The sequence below is a fragment of the Hyaena hyaena genome, unplaced genomic scaffold (genome assembly GCF_003009895.1).
Source record: "Hyaena hyaena isolate Hyena2069 unplaced genomic scaffold, ASM300989v1 scaffold_858, whole genome shotgun sequence".
NCBI classification, from domain to species: domain Eukaryota; kingdom Metazoa; phylum Chordata; class Mammalia; order Carnivora; family Hyaenidae; genus Hyaena; species Hyaena hyaena.
Window position 1 is genome coordinate 582,183 of NW_024081484.1, and position 18,813 is coordinate 600,995.

Sequence of the window (18,813 nt, forward strand, 5' to 3'; positions counted from 1 at the left end):
CCCAGCCATTTCCAAGGACCCTCCTTGGAGAAGAGCAAAGCTGTAGGTGCCCTCGACTACTTAGAGACAAAGAACGTTAGGGCTGGAAGGCCGGTCAGAGACCACTTAATTAAAATCCACTTTTTTTTTTTTTTTTTTTTTTTTACAGGAATAGAGACTAGAGAGGTTGAGTCCTGCCTGAGGCTGCATCAGAGGGATGAGAATCCAGTCTCCAGTGGCTTCTCCTGTCTCCCTACTCTGATCTCAAACTTCTCCCTATACTAAATTGTCTCTGCACCTAGCGCCTACTTGAGTCTCCTGTATGGGGACTGTACCTTCTGATTAATTTCTCCACACTCCTTTGAAAAGAAAGGGTCTAAAACAGGGAGCAATACATTATTAAGGCTTTGAAGCCAGTAGGATTCAAACCCAGAGCTTCACATCTTGTAAACTGTGTGATTCTGTTCACTTCTCTGGGCCTCAGTTTCCTCATAGAGAAAATGAGGATAAAAACAACTCCATTTCCAGGTTACTGTGAGGAATAAGTGAATTAAGAAGGAAAAAACCGAGTGTGATGCCTAAAACAGTGTATGCACAACAAATATGGCCTGCCTTCTTCCTGTTCAGGTAGCAGGATCATCTACCGTTCCTTCCTTCTGCTATGCCTTATTAGTACTGAAGTCATCTTGCGACTTTCTTGTGTCCCCACAAAACCTTAAAGCAGAGCAAGCTCTAATGGTCACCCTTATGTATCTCACCTCTTCCATTGAGTAGCTGTCTGGCCTTGGGCACTTTAATTCTTTTTTTTTTTTAATATTTTTATTTATTTAGGAGAGAGAGAGAGAGACAGTGTGAGCAGGGGAGGGTCAGAGAGAGGGAGTCACAGACTGAAACAGGCTCCAGGCTCTGAGCTGGCAGTCAGCACAGAGCCCGACGCGGGGCTCGAACCCACGAACCGCGAGATCATGACCTAAGCGAAAGTCGGACGCCCAACCGACTAAGCCACCCAGGCGCCCCTTGGGCACTTTAATTCTTGATTCAGTCCCTGAATCCATAAGATAGGGATGTTCTTAGGATTAGATATAATGTATGCAAAGTGCCCAGCACATAGGAAGCATCTAATAAACTAGTTTTATGGTGAAAAGATCAGAAGAGGCTGATGAGGAAAGACAAATGGGAGGCAGCAGCTCTGGTTTGTGCGTGCTCTTCAATGCCTTATCACTACTTACCTCCCTCCTGCTCTGCCTGATACCGGGAGCTAGGCAGAGCGTGCCTTGAACAACCTGCTACGTCTTGACTGATTCTATGGCATATTCTCGAATTAGAAGTGAATTTGCTTATTTTTTTCCCCTCAAAATGCCTTTTCTCCTCATCCAGTCTACTGTAACCATGAGGATTCTCTTTTTTTTGATCAACCAGAAGTTGGGGCACCAGGGTGGCTCTGTCAGTTAAGCCTCTGACTCTAGCTCAGGTCATGACCTCACGGTCACGAGTTCGAGCCCTGCATCAGGCTCTGTGCTGACAGCTCAGAACCTGGAGCCTGCTTCAGATTCTGTGTCTTCTCTCTCTGCCTCTCCCCTGCTCATTCTCTCTCTCTCTCTCAAAAAGAAATAAAACACTAAGAAAAAAAGATTCATAAGGACAAAGTTTTTTTCTGGATTATTCACTGATGTATCCTGACATTTGCCATCATATATGTTTCCTTAGTTCATTCTCTCTTCCACTATCTCAGATAATTTTCGTCCCTTTTCTTTCCTCAAAACTCTATCATTCTTTCCCGATCTTTATCTTCTACTGATTTACTGTTTCTCATTTCACAGATAGAATCAAAGTGTTCAGAGGGGAACTGCCATTGACATGACATTTGACATTTGCTCACTCACTAGAATGTACCCAACATGTTGCCTTCCCACCTGTTTCTCTAAATGAACCAATATTCATTTAGAGAATAATCATTCACTAATATTAGAAGTAATATAAAAGTAATATAAAAACAGGGAGATGGACAAAACATAAGAGACTCTTAAATATAAAGAATGAAAACAGGGTTACTGGAGGGGTTCAGGGGGAGGGGATGGGCTAAATGGGTAAGGGGCATTAAGGAATCTATTCCTGAAATCATTGTTGCACTACATACTAATTTGGATGTAAATTTAAAAAATAAATTTAAAAAATAAAATACGTAAAAACAAAAAGAAAAAAGAAGTTTGACTCTTTCACACCACTAAAACTGCTCTTTTAAGGGTCACTCATAATCTCCATATTGCTAAATTGAAAGGTCCATTCTATCTTACTTGACAAATTTAAGCGATTGACAAGTTTATCATTCTTTTTTCCATAATACCCTTTCTTTATTTGGATTCCAGTTCACCACATATTTCTTGGATTTTCTCATGCTTCACTCTTTCTCAGTCTCCTTTGTCTTCCTCTTTTTTGCAACTTTTAAACTATCAGTGGAGTGCTCCAAGGCTTCCTTCTTGGACTTCTTGGCTCTCACTCCCTCTGTAATCTCAGCCAGTCTCATGGCTTTAAATACCACCTGTATCCAACAATTTCTAAATTATTACTTCTAGCCTAGACCTCCCTCCTGAGTTGCTGACTGCGATATATGCGTGCATCTTTGATGTTTGATGCCCAACCATGACTCCTGATCCTTTCCCGAAGCTGGCCTCCCCCACCCCCCCACCTCGCCAACCCTGCCAACAAGCTTCTTCTCACATGGCAGCTCCAGCCTTCCAGTTGTTCGGCAAAAACAGTGGAGTCATCGTGCAAGCTCCTCTGTCTTCCACATCCCATACTCAGACTGTTGAAATATTTCCAGAATCTGACCATTTCTCTTTCTCCAGTTCTACCACCGTGGTGCAGGCACTATCATCTCTCACCTGAATTACTACAATGGCTTCTTAACAATCTCTCTGCTGCTGTCATTGCCCGCTCTTCTGCCTGTGTCCGTTCTCAAAGTAGCAACCAGAGTGATTCTTTTGAAGCGAGTCAGATCACACCAGGTCATGTCTTCTTCCCACTAGTCCCCAGGGGCCCCCAATGCACTCAGAGCCACGCCTGCAATAGCTCACACTCTCCATGCCCTCTCTGACTTCCCTTTCTGTTAAGTCTCCCTGCTTTCTTCCACCCCAAACACATTGGCTTCTTTGATGTTCCTCAAACAAGAGAGGCAGAGTTTCACAAAGTAGGAAACTGGTCTTTCCCTCTGTCCCCAATTTTCCTCCCCTGAATACTCACATGGCTAAAACCCTCACCTTCTACAAGGTAGAACCAAGCCTGCTCTCCCCTTTAAGAACTGCATCTCATATCCTCAGGACTCTGAGTTCTCATTTCTCATACTCTGATTTTTATTCCAACAGCAGGTATCACTTCCAGGATACAATATAATGTATAGATTTTTTATCCTTGTTGTTTGTTGTCACCTCAGTAGTATGTAAAGCCCATGCGAGTAAAGATATTATTCACTAGAATATTCAGTGTTTGCTGCCCACACTTACTATGTGCCAGACCCCATGCTAGGCTGTGAGCAAATAAAGAACATAGGGCATGGCTCCTGCCCCACGATGGACTGAGAGTAAACAGGTACAAAAATCATGCAAAAATATATCATTGCTTTATAAAGAACAGAGCCCATCACACACTTACATTAATTATCCCATTTGATTCCCAAAACAAGAAGTATGCTTAAGATAAGCATATCAGAAGTTAATCTCAATTTAAAGGAGTAGAAACTGGGTTTGTAAAGAGTAGATGACTTTCCATGTGGCTAGGATACAGTGGCATTAGGACTCCAACCCTGGCCATGTGACTCCAGCTGCCCATTCAGTATCTCTGGGGAAGACAACTGCCAGCCAGGGGCCATGCCTATCTCTATTTCTAGTCTCTACAGCAATAGACGGCTCATTAAATGTGCATTGGATAGATCAATATTTTAAAGCTATAGCATAAAAGATTACAAAAAAGAGTTCCCTATAAGGGACAAAGGGAAGAACCAATGCCATCTACCAAAGTATTTTAAAATATATATTTAATATGACAGTATGGAATATTTATGACACAATAATAAGTTATAATGCTTTATTTTAAATACAAACTCATTTGCAATAGTTTTTCCTGAAAAGAATACAATGGACTTGGTTCCTTCTCCAGCTGACCTCTAACATGAGGATAATATGCTTTGTGGTCTCCCCCCCAACAGTGTATTTGTGGCTAACAGTTGCGACCTTTCCTCTCTGAAAATAGCTACACATTATCTTTGACTACTGTGCTCAACAGCACTCTGTTTCCAAACTCTTTGCCACCAGTACTTTGCAACCTCTGCCTAACTTTTCTATCTTCTTCTCAGGGTTTACAGGTTGATTTCTTCTTCCACATTCTTTAAATGATGCTACACATTCTACTTTTCTCCAAAATTAAAAAAAAAACAACATGTTTTCATTGCTTGAAAACCAAAACAAAAATCCCTCTTCGCTTTTGTCTTAACTTTCTCCTAAAAAATAATTTGCTTTTGATTTCAGTCTTCTTTTGTTCATTATAAAATTCATCTAACCAATTTGGCCTAGCACATTGGAATTCGTATGATAATGAAGATGAGGGTAGTACTGGTTCAGCTCTCTCTTTCCCAAAGCACACTTCCTTACACCCTCTTAAACCAGGGCAGACTTACAAAGGTACCCTGGCAAACCTTTGAGAAGCAATCGGGAAGAGTTTGCTATGTATCACGGTGTCATATCATTTCTGTCAGCATAGAGTAATGGCACATTGAGAGTTCTAAGGTCACATTGCCTAATGTAATTCTTGTGCCGTTTGTGGGTTATGGGAATGGTTAGGTGGACAGGAATGGCTGCAGGGTTCCAAGGTTAGAGATGAAATGAAAAAGCATGAGTTAGGGTCACTATGCTTTAGGTCATTTATGTTGACTTATTTCTAAGGTTATTCCAAAAACCGTACCTTTTCAAAAGATTGCATTTACTTTGCTACAGATTAAAACATTTGCTAATTCTGAAGTATAAATACATAGTACAACAAAAAAGAACAGTAACATTAACTTTGCATTTGATATTACTTTTCAATTACAGTACTATTTTCTAGCCCTGAAATTGTGGCATCCTAAGGGTTCTTCAGCCATTTCAAGGGTGTTGTAAACTGGTCAGAAATCTACTGAAACAAAATTAATTTGGGTTTGTAATCACCTATAAATCAATTTTGGAACTCTACTAATATCAGATGGAATCTAGGATTGTCTTCACCCATTCCTTTGCTCTGTTTTTTTTTTTTTAAGTTAAACTTTTTGTTTTGAGATACTTATAGATTCACATGCAGTTGTAAGAATACAACAGAGAGAAGTCCTGTACCCTCCCAGGAGTAATATATTGTACTTTTGTGTCTAAATTAGGAATATTAGTCTGTAGTTTTCTTTCCCTTCCTTCCTTCCTGCTTTCCTTCCTTCCTTCTTCCTTATTTCCATTTGTCTGTCTTTGTTTTAGTATCAAGGCAATACTAGTTTCATAAAATGAATTGAAAAGCATTTCCTCCATTTCTATGTCCTGGAAGAGATTGTGGGTTCCCTGAACATTTAAAAAATTTTTTTAACGTTTATTTATTTTTGACAGAGAGAGAGAGAGAGAGAGAGAGAGGAAGAGGTAGAGAGAGACACACAGGATCCAAAGCAGACTCCAGGCTCTGAGCTGTCAGTACAGAGCCCGAGGCAGGGCTCAAACCCACGAACCGTGAGATCATGACCCCAGCTGAAGTCGGATGCTTAACCGACTGAGCCACCCAGGTGACCTCCTGAACATTTTTTAAACTTCCATTTTGTGTGGTTCTGAATATTACTGTTGCTGCCATTTTACCTGCTTGAATAAATATAGAAGTCTCATCTCCATAACAGCCATTTACCCTCTCCTATTTATAAACAGATTGTCTTATATATTTCCTCTAGATACATACACTTAAAACCATGCCAGGCTGTGTGGCTAATTTTTTAAATAATTTTTTTGCTTCAACCATCAAAAATATTTAGAAAACACCATAGGAGAGAGAAGGTTATTGTATTAGCAATATTTTTGCTTATCACATTCTTCCTTCCTGGTATTCCAAGGTTCCTTCTTTTATCATTTCTTTTCTGTTTAGAGAACTTCTTGTAGCTCTTCTTTTAAGGTAGGTGGGCTAGTGACAAATTCCCTTAGTTTTCCTTCAATTAAGAATGTCTGACTAAACTCTGTTTCTAGCTATACTCAGCAGGATGAACAGGAAAAAATACATCTACTCCGTCTTCCTATAACTTGCTGCCTAATTTTTAAGTTTATTTTCTCTAATAAAATGCAGGAGCAAAGGAAGAAGATCGTAAAATTAGCCGATATTTGTATTTGTTGATCAATAGAAGAAGAGATGTGAAATATTAGGTAAAAAGATTTCTGTAATTTATCTGCTCATTTCACCCTCCACCCTCTTAGCAACATCCAGCCCATTATGTCTACTTCTAAAAATCTGTATATTTTTATACATAAAACATGAGTGTAGGTGGACATTATCTCAGTTTGGTCTCAAGCTTACTCCACATAAACTAGGGAGTCAGATGCCAATAATTATAGATGTGGACATAGCAGAATAATGAGGCAATGTTAAAGAAACCAGGGTGCAAGCTCTTCATTCATTCAAACTTATGTTTTGTGGTATGTTACATTATACTTCACTAATTATACTAATTTTTACGTCTTTTCCTTCCTGTGAACATTCTAGACTGTGAGCTTCTCCAGGAAAGGAGATAACCCAAATATAGTACCTGGCACATTGCAAGTACCTGACAAATACTACTCTCTGCCTTCTTGTTTACTCCTTTTTCTACTCCTACCAAGTTCAAGGTCAAGACAGAAGGCCCAGAGGAGAAACTGCATCTACAATTAATCTAGGCTTAAAGGCTTGAAGAAGACCACTGAATCCATGGCCAGGTATCATCAATCAGTACCTCAAACTAGATCTTGCAGGAAGTCCTGGCCACCTCCTAGCTCACACCATCTTAGAAGAACTTGACACATCAGACATCATGGGATTAAGAGGAAGGGGGTGTAGAACCCTGGCTTCCACTTCTTTTCTCTTACAGCTCTGACCTATTGTGTCAATATTTGTTCATTTATTCAATACATATTTATGGAGGAAGAGAGGGATGGAATTAGAAGGATCTTCCTGTGGCAAAGTTTTCCAAACTGTGAACTGAGGAATGACAGCAGGTTCTTAGTAGGTAACAAGGGTCTCTTAGATAACAGGGGTCCTATGGTCAAATAAGTTTGAGAAATGCTGCTTACCACACTGCTCTCTCAGAGGGTCACAATGCACATCAAAGACTGAAAAGTGCTGCCATAAAAAAAGTGATTAACTTTGTTTACCTGTGTCACTTCCTCCACCCACATCCACAATACCCATTGAAAACATAATATTCATACTCACTTTAGCCTTGTACAGGAAGCTACTTCTAAGAAAGGTATTCTCAAAGTTCAAAGAGCAGAGAAGCAATGCAAGAACAGATGGAGGTGAAGAGTGTAGCCCTGGAAGGAAGAAAGTGTGATCTTAATTTAGCTGAGGTGAAAGACAGAAAAGGATGTGGCAGGGTACACAAGAGATTTTACACACCACAAGCCTAAAAGTTAAGTAGGGATTTAGACTTACAGAAGGTATGGAGAAGATTCTTAGAAAGCCATCATTATACTAGTCAAGAATGGTAGATTCTTTTTGCGATAATACAAACTGTCTTTTATCTGTCAAAGTCTCAGCAGGAGAAGAATGGTATATTAAAATTAGGATAGTCAAGGAGGATTTAATGAAGGAACTAGTAGTAAAGATGTGGGCAGATGATGGGGCATATACTATCATGGATAGGGGAGACATTGGAGGCACAAAAATGAGAGGCCACTGTCTTCCCTAGACTAGCATGGTAGGGGAGGTAGCAGTTGCCAGAACCCATATTGAGTGTCATGCAGAGAAAACTGCTTTGAGAAGGTCAGTGAGCCCCTCCAACTGCTCCGGGGCTCCTCTTCAGCTGAAACTACAGAAGTCAATCTCCCAGGGCAGAGAGAAGGGTGGAAAGTAAATATGGAAGAGTACAGAGAAGATATTTGGCACCTGTCTCAAGGTAGAAATCCCTAGGAATGGGGCTAAAGATATTTTAACTCTGCTACTTCCTGACTATGACTACTCATGATTCATGCAACATTTTTGAAATGGTCACCTATTATGCCAAGACATTGCATTAAGCACTGGGAAGACATAAAGACAATAAGACAGAAACTCAGCCCTCAGGTATGCAAAAGCAGCTAAAAACAGAGTGAAAAATAAGTAAATGATTCAAATACAAAGTGAAATACAGACAAAAATAGATGTACAAAGTATATGGGAGTTTTGGTGCAGAGAGTTTGCATAGCTAACTTAATGACCTTAGCCTTGATATGCAATGCTAATAGATAAAATTGTTAGCCAAAGTAACCTTTCTGGTATAAATACAAATTCTGAGAATTTAAAAGGTACTTGAAATTTAATGTCATCTATTAATAGCCAATAATAACCCACAATAGAAAGTTTAGCTATTCAAAATATTTGCTCTCAGAATTAAAGTATATGCAAAAGACTTTCCTGCATCCTAAGTATTGTGAAATATACAGTATTTTGTATATTAAGCCTCCAACATTCTTTTTTTTTAACTTTTATTTTTTATTTATTTATTTATTTATTTTTACAAATAGTTTATTGTCAAATTAGTTTCCACATAACACTCAGTGCTCATCCCCACAAGTGCCCTCCTCCATGCCCATCCCCCCACCCCCCCACATCCAACAGTCCTCAGTTTTTGTCAGCATTCAAGAGTCTCTCATCGTTTGCCTCTCTCCCTTTCCCCCACCATTTCCGCCCTTCTTCTCCCCCTTGTTCCTCCGTCAAGTTCCTCCTAATCCTCCTATACGTGCAAACATATGATATTGTCCTTCTCTGCCTGACTTATTTCGCTCAGCGTAACCCCCTCAAGGTCCATCCATGTAGCTACACATGGCCAGATTTCATTGTTTCTCATTGCCATGTAGTATTCCATGGTATAGATAAACCACATCTTCTTGATCCATTCATCTGTTGATGGACACTTTAAGCCTCCAACATTCTTAAAGACCCTTTTAAACATTTGTTCTCATAGATGAAATCCTCAAAAGTGCTTTTTCACTTTAACCCAACAACTTCCATTTTGGCATGTTTCGCTCCAGGTTTTGTCTGTATGCACATGTTCTAGACACGGGCTGTCTGATCCCAAAGAATTTTATACCATTTTTTTTTTAGTCTAGGGAGGTAGATTATTACAGCCATTCAGTGTTTCAAGTAATTCAAATAGTCTCTGTCCTAGCTTGGCTGGAACTGGCACTTTCCCAAAGCAATGTAGAAAATCCTAGGTGAGTCATCTATTTAAAATCTAAAGGGTTGGAGTCGTGGGGTCATTGCCCACACTGACAGACATGTTTTGCATAAGAGAATTAAAGGACAATGAACTCTTTTTGGAAAGGAAAAAAACTGTCACACTCAAATTCTGATTGAATAGTGAAGGCTCAAATGCAATACTGGTTTGATTTTAGGAATGAAATATTGGAGTTATGACCTTGATAATATTGTTTAGTTTCCTCTATCTTTTGGCTAAAAAGGAAAAAAAAAATCCTCTTCCCCACTCCCCCTCCCCAGTAGAATAGTAATAGTGTGATTTCTTGCCTAAGATGCCAGGATGCTGTGTCTTCCTGATGCTTGAATGAATGAAATGCTATGGCCACAGCAGCTCTCTTGCAGGCTACCCATGTGATTGGGCGATGCAAAATAGGTTTCTAAGGTGTGTTCTTTTCTTCCCTTACTTGTGGAAGTTGTAAGGTACATATTTTCATCTTTCTAATGGAAATCAAAAAGGTAAGGTGTGGGGTATAGTTTATTTATGAAATCTTACTGCACACTCGTAGGAATGCGAACCCTCTAAAATGAGGCATGTCTCAATACTCTCACTATTTCAAACAAACCACAGTGAGGACATAAAATCAGTCTATTCTGTCTTTCAGGCTTGGTTCCTACCTCACTTCCCAGACTCATCCCTGTGTTGGCCACCACCCACTCCTCCCACACACAGTGCAGGAAACTGACCATCCTGAGTCACTTTGCATTTCAGCCTTCTGGGCTGTTCTACACAGTTCTCGGCATCCACACCCTTCCCCTACCATCCACCTGACAGGTAGACACTCAGTTCTCCAGGAAGCTTCCTAAGCCTCAAATCACTCCTGGGAGAAGTGATTGCTCTCTTCTTGATTCCCCAAGAAGTCTTGCATCATGGCACCAAGACACATTACTAACCTAATTTCTTGTCTCCTCAACTGTGGGCTTTTTGTCTCTAATTGTGCTGCTAGCATTTGGTCCAGAAGGCACTCAAGATAATTGCTAGAGGAATAAATACAAAGCAAAATTTCCTTTTTTATGTAAGAGAATTGGTAGCCCTGGAGAGTGAGAAAAATATGAAGTGATGGCAACCAACATTTTTATTTGCTTATATTCTATGTATTGAGTATTGTCCTAAATGCTTTATTATAATAGTTAGTGCTCAAGTAATCCAATAAGGTAGCTATTGAAATCCCTTATTGCCAATGAGGAAATAAAGGCTTAGGGAAAATAATAACTTGCTTAAAGAATCATACATGTTAACAAACCAGCAGCCAAAAGAGGAGTCCAGGACTTTTTGACTGGAGAAACTAGGTGTTTCTCCACACACTAAGTGACAATCACTAGGAGGGAACACATTTCAGTGGAGCTGCCCAGTGGAGGAAAGGAAAACATTGAGTTTCCAACTCCAAGGTCACTTTTCCTTATGACCAAAACTGGCTCTTTTGAAAGGGTCCAGGTGAAAATATTTCATCATGTACCTTTGCCTTTTGCACATATCTGGAAGCATTCCTGCTTTTCTCTTTGCTATTCTGATTTCTTCAGACTCCAAGAGCAAAGGTCTTTAACCTTGGGGTTAGAAGTTCCAAGTGGGACAAAGGACTACAGTTGCAGAAAGTGCTCCATGAACATCTCTTGTTTAATAATTTTTAAGAGCAACATTTTTTTTTTCATTTCACAAATACTTTTGTTGAGGACTTTCAACGTGCCAGGTGATGACAGGAGGTGTTGGAGTACACAGGTAAACTAGGTGCCCACCAACTTATTTCAGCCGAGTGGGATCCTTTGGAAGATCAAGAGCGTTAAAGTACATGAACATCCTTCGTAGGCTCTGGAACAGTTATTACTTGTTAGCTATCCATTGGCTTACCTCATTTTGTCAAGGAGGGCTCGCAGAGGAAAGCAGGCAATGATGCTTAGCCCACCAGGGTGCCTCATGCCTCCCTCTGCCTTGTTTAGCCAGCTCCAACCTCAAAGTCCTTCTTTCTGTACTTCAAATGCTCGTTGAATAGGCCACTTCCTCCACCTGAAATCTCTCATTCATTCCCTACGGCCTGTCTCCCCATTCACACCAGTTTCTGGGTAACTCCTCACTTTTCAGATTTCAGCCCAAATTATTATTATTTCAAGAGCAACAAATCCTTAAGTCTGATTCTCCTGTTTCCTCTTCCTTAACTTTTTGTTGTGAAATCACTGTAGACTCACAGGAAGTTGAAAACAGCTGTAGAGTGCTGCGGATCCTTCATCCAGCTTCCCCAGATGATGACATGTAAATAGTGTAGGACAAAGTCAAACCCAGGGCACTGACACTGATACAATACTGTTACCAGACCACTCCAGTTTCGTTAAAACACTTCTTCCTTTTATGAAATTATGGAGAATTTCCATAAGGCTTTCTTTTTTATTTTGTAGATTCGGTAAGGCTGGATTATAGATTTTATGTTTTATGGTAATAATGGGCTCCTCTCGCTATTTTTTATATAAAATTATATGGCCTTAGATAGAAATTCTATTAATATATGTTATATTAGCAGAGGACTTTTCAGATGTTAATTTGGGATAAAACAAAACTGACCCAGAGGAAGGTATACACTGGATCAAAAACTTGGCAGAAAAGCAAACCCACATTGAACCTCTAATATGTACCAAGGACTTTGCCAAACACAAGACCCAAGTGGTGCAAAAATAGTCCTCTTGAGGCTTCACACACGGGGAGCAGGCATCTGAAACAGAGATGTGAGGAAGAAAAATGAATCAAAATGATTTCTTATAATTGAGACCAAATAGCTACTTTGTGTGGCAGAAAACAGACTGAAATACATACTGGCCTGAGATCAGAATTTGATTCTGATGAACCAAACAGTAGGGCCATCATTGTTTAGAGCTGGACACACCTGGATAATCCTAGGATGGAACTAAGGAGGTAAGAGTGGAACTTAAGCAAACAGTACAGACTGGGACCCATCTGGGTTTAGTTAGTATCCTCAAGGCCACACGTCCAAACACCTTCTACTACGATGTCACTTCTAGGCCAGAAGAACAGCCATCTTCCTTCTAATAGAGTTCCTCATCTCCATCAATGTCACAGCATTTTTCTAGCCAATTTTTATTATCCCTCTACCTTTCTCATGGACGTTTCTCACAGCCACCTGTTCTCTCTTCTCACCAAACCAATGCAGAGGCTCATTACCCTCGTTGTTTTTAAATAAAAGTATCCTGTTTAGCTTTCCTGATGTGAGTTTCCTGAGGCTACTGTATGACCACAAATTTGGTGGTTTATCATTAGAGAAAACAGTATGGAGGTTCTTTTAAAAATTAAAAATAGAACTACCGTATGACTGAGCAATTGCACTTCTGGGTACGTATCTGAAGGAAATGAAATCAGCACTCCTGTGCAGATTGCAGAATTATTCACACTGCTCAAGATATAGAAACCCACATGTCCATTGATGGGTGAATTGGTAAAGAAAATGTGATGTATATAAATATCTACAATGGAATACACGTCCATTGATGGGTGAATTGGTAAAGAAAATGTGATGTATATAAATATCTACAATGGAATATTATTCAGCCATAAATCAGAAGGTAATCTTGGCATTTGTGACATGGTTAAACTAGAGGGCATTATGTGAAGTGGAATAGGCCATACAGAGAAAGGCAAATTTTTCCATGGGGTCTTTAGTACTTATTATATTTATGATCCTATTATTTGCAAACAAAGACGATTTTACTTCTTCCTCTCTGATTTTGTTTCTTTTTCTTGCCTGGTTGCTCTGGCTAGGACTTCCAGTATGATATTGAAGAGCAGTGCTAAGAGTTAAATTTTACTTTGTTCCTAATCTTAGAGGAAAAACTTTCAGTCTTTCATCACTGGGTATGATGTTAGCAGTGGAGTTGTCATACATGGCATTTATTATGTTGAGGTATATATTCCTCTATACTCAATTTGTTGAGAATTTTTAATGGTGAAAGTATGTTGTATTTTGTCAAATGCTTTTTCTGTATGTATTAAGAAGATCATATAGGATTTTTATCCTTCATTCTATAAATGTGGTGTACCACATTTACTCATTTGCATACGTTGAACCATTCTTGCATCCTCGGGGTAAGTCCCCCTTGATAACGGTATTGGATCCTTAAAATGTGCTTTTGAATTCGGTTTGCCAGTAACTTAATGAGATATTTTGCACCTATATTCATTAGGAATATTGGCCTGTAGTTTTTTTTTTTCTTATTGTTTTATTCATTTATTTCCGGTATAATTAACATACAGTGTTATATTGGTTTTGGGTATCTTACAGTAGTATCCTTATCTGGCTTAGGTAACAGAGCAATACTGGCCTGGCTAAAGTGAGTCTTTTTTTTTTTTTTTAATTTTTATATGTTTATTTGCTTTTGAAAGAGAGAACACGAGTTGGGTAGGGGCAGAGAGAGGGAGACACAGAATCCAAAGCAGGCTCCAGGCTCTAAGCTGTCAGCACAGAGCCCGACAGGACCCGGACATGGGGCTCAAACTCATGGACTGTGAGATCATGACCCTGTTAATCGACTGAGCCAGCCAGGTGCCCCTAAGATGAGTTTTGAAGTATTTCCTCCTCTTAATTTTTTGTGAAGAGTTTGAGAAGGAGTAGTATTAATTCTTTAATGTAGAATTCACCAGTGAAAGCATCTGACCCTGGGCTTTTCTTCGTTTGTTTTTGATTACAGATTCAATCTCCTTATTTGTTACTAGTCTATTCAGATTTTCTATTTCTTGACAATTCAGTCTTGGTCGGGTGTATGTTTCTAGGAATTTATCCATTTCTCCTAGATTATCCAATTTATTGGCATATAATCACTTCATAGTAATCTCTTATAAACCTTTGTATTTCTGTGGTATTACTTAGGGGTTCATTTCTGAGTTTATTTGTCTTGTCTTTGTTTTCCTCACTCTAACTAAAGTTTTGTCACTTTTGTTTATCTTTTAAAAAAAGCAACTCTTAGTTTCACTGATCTTTTCTATTGTTTTTCTGGTCTATAATTCATTTATTTCTGCTCTGATATTTGTTTTTTCCTTCCAGCTGCTAACTTTGGGCTTAGTTTGTTTTCTTTTTTCTAGTTCCTTAAGGTGTAATTTTAGGTTATTTTAGATCTTCCTTAATGCAGATATTTATATCTGTAAATTTATCTCTTAAAACTACTTTCATCTCATACATTTAGTATGTTGTGCTTCCAGTTGCGTTTGATTCAAGATTCTTCTTTAACTTGTTGGTTGTTGAGGAGTATGTTGTTTAATTTCCACATTATTATGAATTTTCCAGTTTTCCTCCTGTTACTGATTTCAAGTTTCATATTACTGGGGTTAGTACAGATACTTTGTAGGATTTTAATCTTCTTAAATTTGCTATGACTTGTGACTTCTCACATGACCCATCCTGAAGAATGTTCCATGGGTGCTTGAGAAGAATGTATATTTTATAACCACTGGACAGAATGTTCTTTACATCTATTAGTCCATTTGTGTTATTGTCATCAAGTTTCCTTAAAACAGCTATTCTGAATTCTTTACCAGATAAATCACAGTTCTGCTAGTAATTTGAAGGTTTCATCAGACTCTTTCTCACAGTTTTTGCTCCTTTATTGGCAGAGTTCTTAAACTTGTGTGCCTTCTCTTGACTCCACACTGGGCCATGTATTGACTGCCTTCTTTTTGTTTTACCAAAAGTAGCAGTAAAGCTCAAGTTTGTGGTCTTTCCCTGGCCCACAGATTCGGGCCAGTCTTCTGTGTATGCTCACTAGCTGTCTGCCAAATCTTGCTCTTGCCATCACCTTTGGGAACTTGTACAGAGATCCAGACACAGGACTAGGGAGGGGTTATGTGCGTGTGGGTGAAGAACGCCAAGCACTGGGCTGCCCCATGGGCCAGTTGAGGGGATCTGTAGGCAAGGTATTCTTGGTGGCTTGCAGCTGAGTTTCTTGATAGAGTCTATGACATGCTTGGTAGGATCTATGTCTCTTCCATGTTTCTTCCATGCCCTCTGAGAGTCCTATCTGCTGCTCTCTTGGTTTCTTCCCACCTCCTAAAGCCACGTAGCTCAAGATTTAGTTCTCTGGATGAGGCAAATAAACCTCTGTGCAGCATTTTGCACTGCTGGGGAATCCAGGTCCTAATTCACCCTTTTGACTTCCCTCCACAAGAGAAGTCAGGGGCTAAGATCTCTCTTGGGCCCTCAGCTATGCCTCCTTGGGAGCAGGGTGTACAAATCAAGTCAAACTGTTCCTCTGACTCTCTCCAATGCATTCAAGCTAGAATTTTTTTTTTTTTTTTGGCTCTAATTTTTTTGCTGTAACTTCTCCTCTGCATTCCTGAACTTCTAAAGAGTCTCTCTCATCCACGGGTGACTGTCTAAAACAGTAGATTTTTTTTTTTCTAGCACTGTGGCTGAGAGGGCTTGGAGCCAGTTCACAGGCCACTGCAGGGTCCATAGCCAGGACTAAAGTCCATATGCCTATTTCCCAACATACAAGTCGGTGAGACTCCTCAGGACCCTTGGCTTATGCTGCTGGATCTCACAGCTCCCACAGAGGCACTTTTGTCTGTTGATAGATGCCAAATTCTTGTTGTTGAGGTGGCAAGAAAAAAACGAGGGACATATTACTTATTTTAAAAATTTTTAATGTTTGTTTATTTTTGAAGGAGAGACAGAACGTGAGCAGGGGAGGGGCAGAGAGGGAGACACAGAATCTGAAGTGGACTTCAGGCTCTTAGGTGTCAGCACAGAGCCCGATGCAGGGCCCACACTCACCAGCCATGAGCTTATCACCTGAGCTGAAGTCGTACACTTAAATGACTGAACCACCCAGGTGCCCTCAAAACAAGGGACATCTTATTCCACCATGAGATTGCGGTTATTCCTTCAGGGTATTTTATTTCAATCTACATTTCCTTCATTATTGAGATTGTGCACTTTTTAAAAAATGTATTTCTTCTTGGAAGCAGAAAAGACCCCAAATAGCCAAAGCAATCTTGAAAAAGAAAACTGAAGCTGGAGGCATCACAATCCAGTACTTCAAGCTGTATTACAAAGATGTAATCATCAAGACAGTATGGTACTGGCACAAAAACAGACACTCAGATCAATGGAACAGAACAGAGAACTGAAAAATGGGCCCATAAACGTGTGGCCAGTTAATCTTCGACAAAACAGGATAGGATATTCAATGGAATAAAGACAGTCTCTTTATCAAATGGTGCTAGGAAAACTGGACAGTGACATGCAGAAAAGTGAACATGGACCACTTTCTTATACCATACACAAAAATAAACTCAAAATTGATAAAAGACCTAAATGTAAGACAGGAAGCCATCAAAATTCTTGAGGATTTGCTTAGGCAAAAACCTCTTTGATCTCAGCTGCAGCAACTTCTTACTCAACATGTCTCTGGAGGCAAGGAAAACAAAAGCAAAAATGAACTATTAGAACCTCATCAAAATAAAAAGCTTCTGCACAGTGAAGGAAACAGTCAGCAAAACTAAAAGGCAACTGACAGAATGGGAGAAGATATTTGCAAATGACATATCAGATAAAGGGTTCACAAAAAAAATCTATAAAGAACTTATCAAACTCAACACCCAGAAAACAAATAATCCAGTGAAGAAATGGGCAAAAGACATGAACAGACACTTCTCCAAAGAAGACATTCAGATGGCCAACAAACACATGAAAAATGCTCAACATTACTCATCATCAGGGAAATACAGATCAAAACCACAAGGAGATACCACCTCACACCTGTCAGAATGGCTAACATTAACAACTCAGGCAACAACAAATGTTGGTGATGATGCAGAGAAAGAGGATCTCTTTTGCACTGCTGGTGGGAATGAAAAATGGTGCAGCCACCTGGAAAACAGTATGGAAATTCCTCAAAAAATTAAAAATAGAACTACCCTACGACCCAGCAATTGCACTACTAGGTATTTACCCAAGGAACACAAATGTGCTGTTTCGAAGGGGTACATGCACCCCAATGTTTATAGCAGTGCTATTGACAATAACCAAAGTATGGAAAGAGCCCAAATGTCCATCAATGGATGAATGGATAAAGAAGATGTGAGATATATATACACAATAGAGTGTTACTCAGCAATCAAAAAGAATGAAATCTTGCCATTTGCAACTATGTGGATGGAACTGGAGGGTATTATGATAAGCAAAATTAGTCAGAGAAAGACAAATATCATATGACTTCACTCATATGAGGAATTTAAGATACAAAACAGATGAACATAAGGGAAGGGAAGCAAAAATAATATAAAAACAGGGAGGGGGACAAAACATAAGAGACTTAAATATGGAGAATAAACAGAGGGTTGCTGGAGGGGGAATGGGCTAAATGCATAAGGGACATTAAGGAATCTATCCTGAAATCATTATTGTACTATATGCTAACTAACTTGGATGTAAATTAAACAATAAATTAATTTTTAAAATGTACTTCTTCTTGGGAATTACCTGATCATGTCTTTTGCCTATTTTTCTTTGGAGGTGATGGCAATTTTTTTTCCTTTTAAAATTCTTTATGAGGAGCCTGGGTAGCCCTGTTGTTGAGTGTCCATCTCTTGGTTTCCAACTCAGGTTGTGATCTCATAGTTCAGGAGACAGAGCCCAGTATAGGGCTCTGTGGAGACAGTGTGGAGCCTGCTTGGAGTTCTCTCTCTCCCTCTCTCTGCCTCTCCCCTGCTGTCTCTCTCTCTCTCTCTCTCCCTCAAAGTAAATAAACATTAAAAAATTCTTTATATATAAATAATATCAAGGTTTTTTAAAATTATGTTTATTTACTTTGAGAAAGTGAGAGAGACAGAGTGTGAGTAGAAGAGGGGCAGAGAGAGAGGGAGACAGAATCCAAAGCAGGCTCCAGGCTCTGGGCTATCAGCACAGAGCCCAACCCAGGCTGAAACTCACAAGTGTGAGATCATGACCTAAGCCTAAGTCGGACACTCAACCAACTGGGCCACCAGGCGCCCCATCAAGTCTTTTCAATAAATATGGCAAATCCTGTTCCCACCTAGGTGAATCAGCCAGCTTAGATCCAACTCTTATTTAAAAACAAATTTAATGTTTGGTTTTGAGAGACAGAGAGGGAGAGAAAGAGAGAGATGCGAGAGGGGGAGGGGCAGAGAGAGGGAGGCACAGAATCTGAAGGAGGTTCCAGGCTCTGAGCTGTCAGCACAGAGCCCAATGTGGGGCTCGAACTCTCAAATTGCAAGATTATGACCTGAGCTGAAGTTGGATGCTTAACCAACTGACTCAGCCACCCAGGCACCCCCAGCATCCAACTCTTAATTTTGGCTCAAGTCACAATCCCAGGGTTGTGAGATCAAGCCCCGTTTCAGGCTCTGTGCTG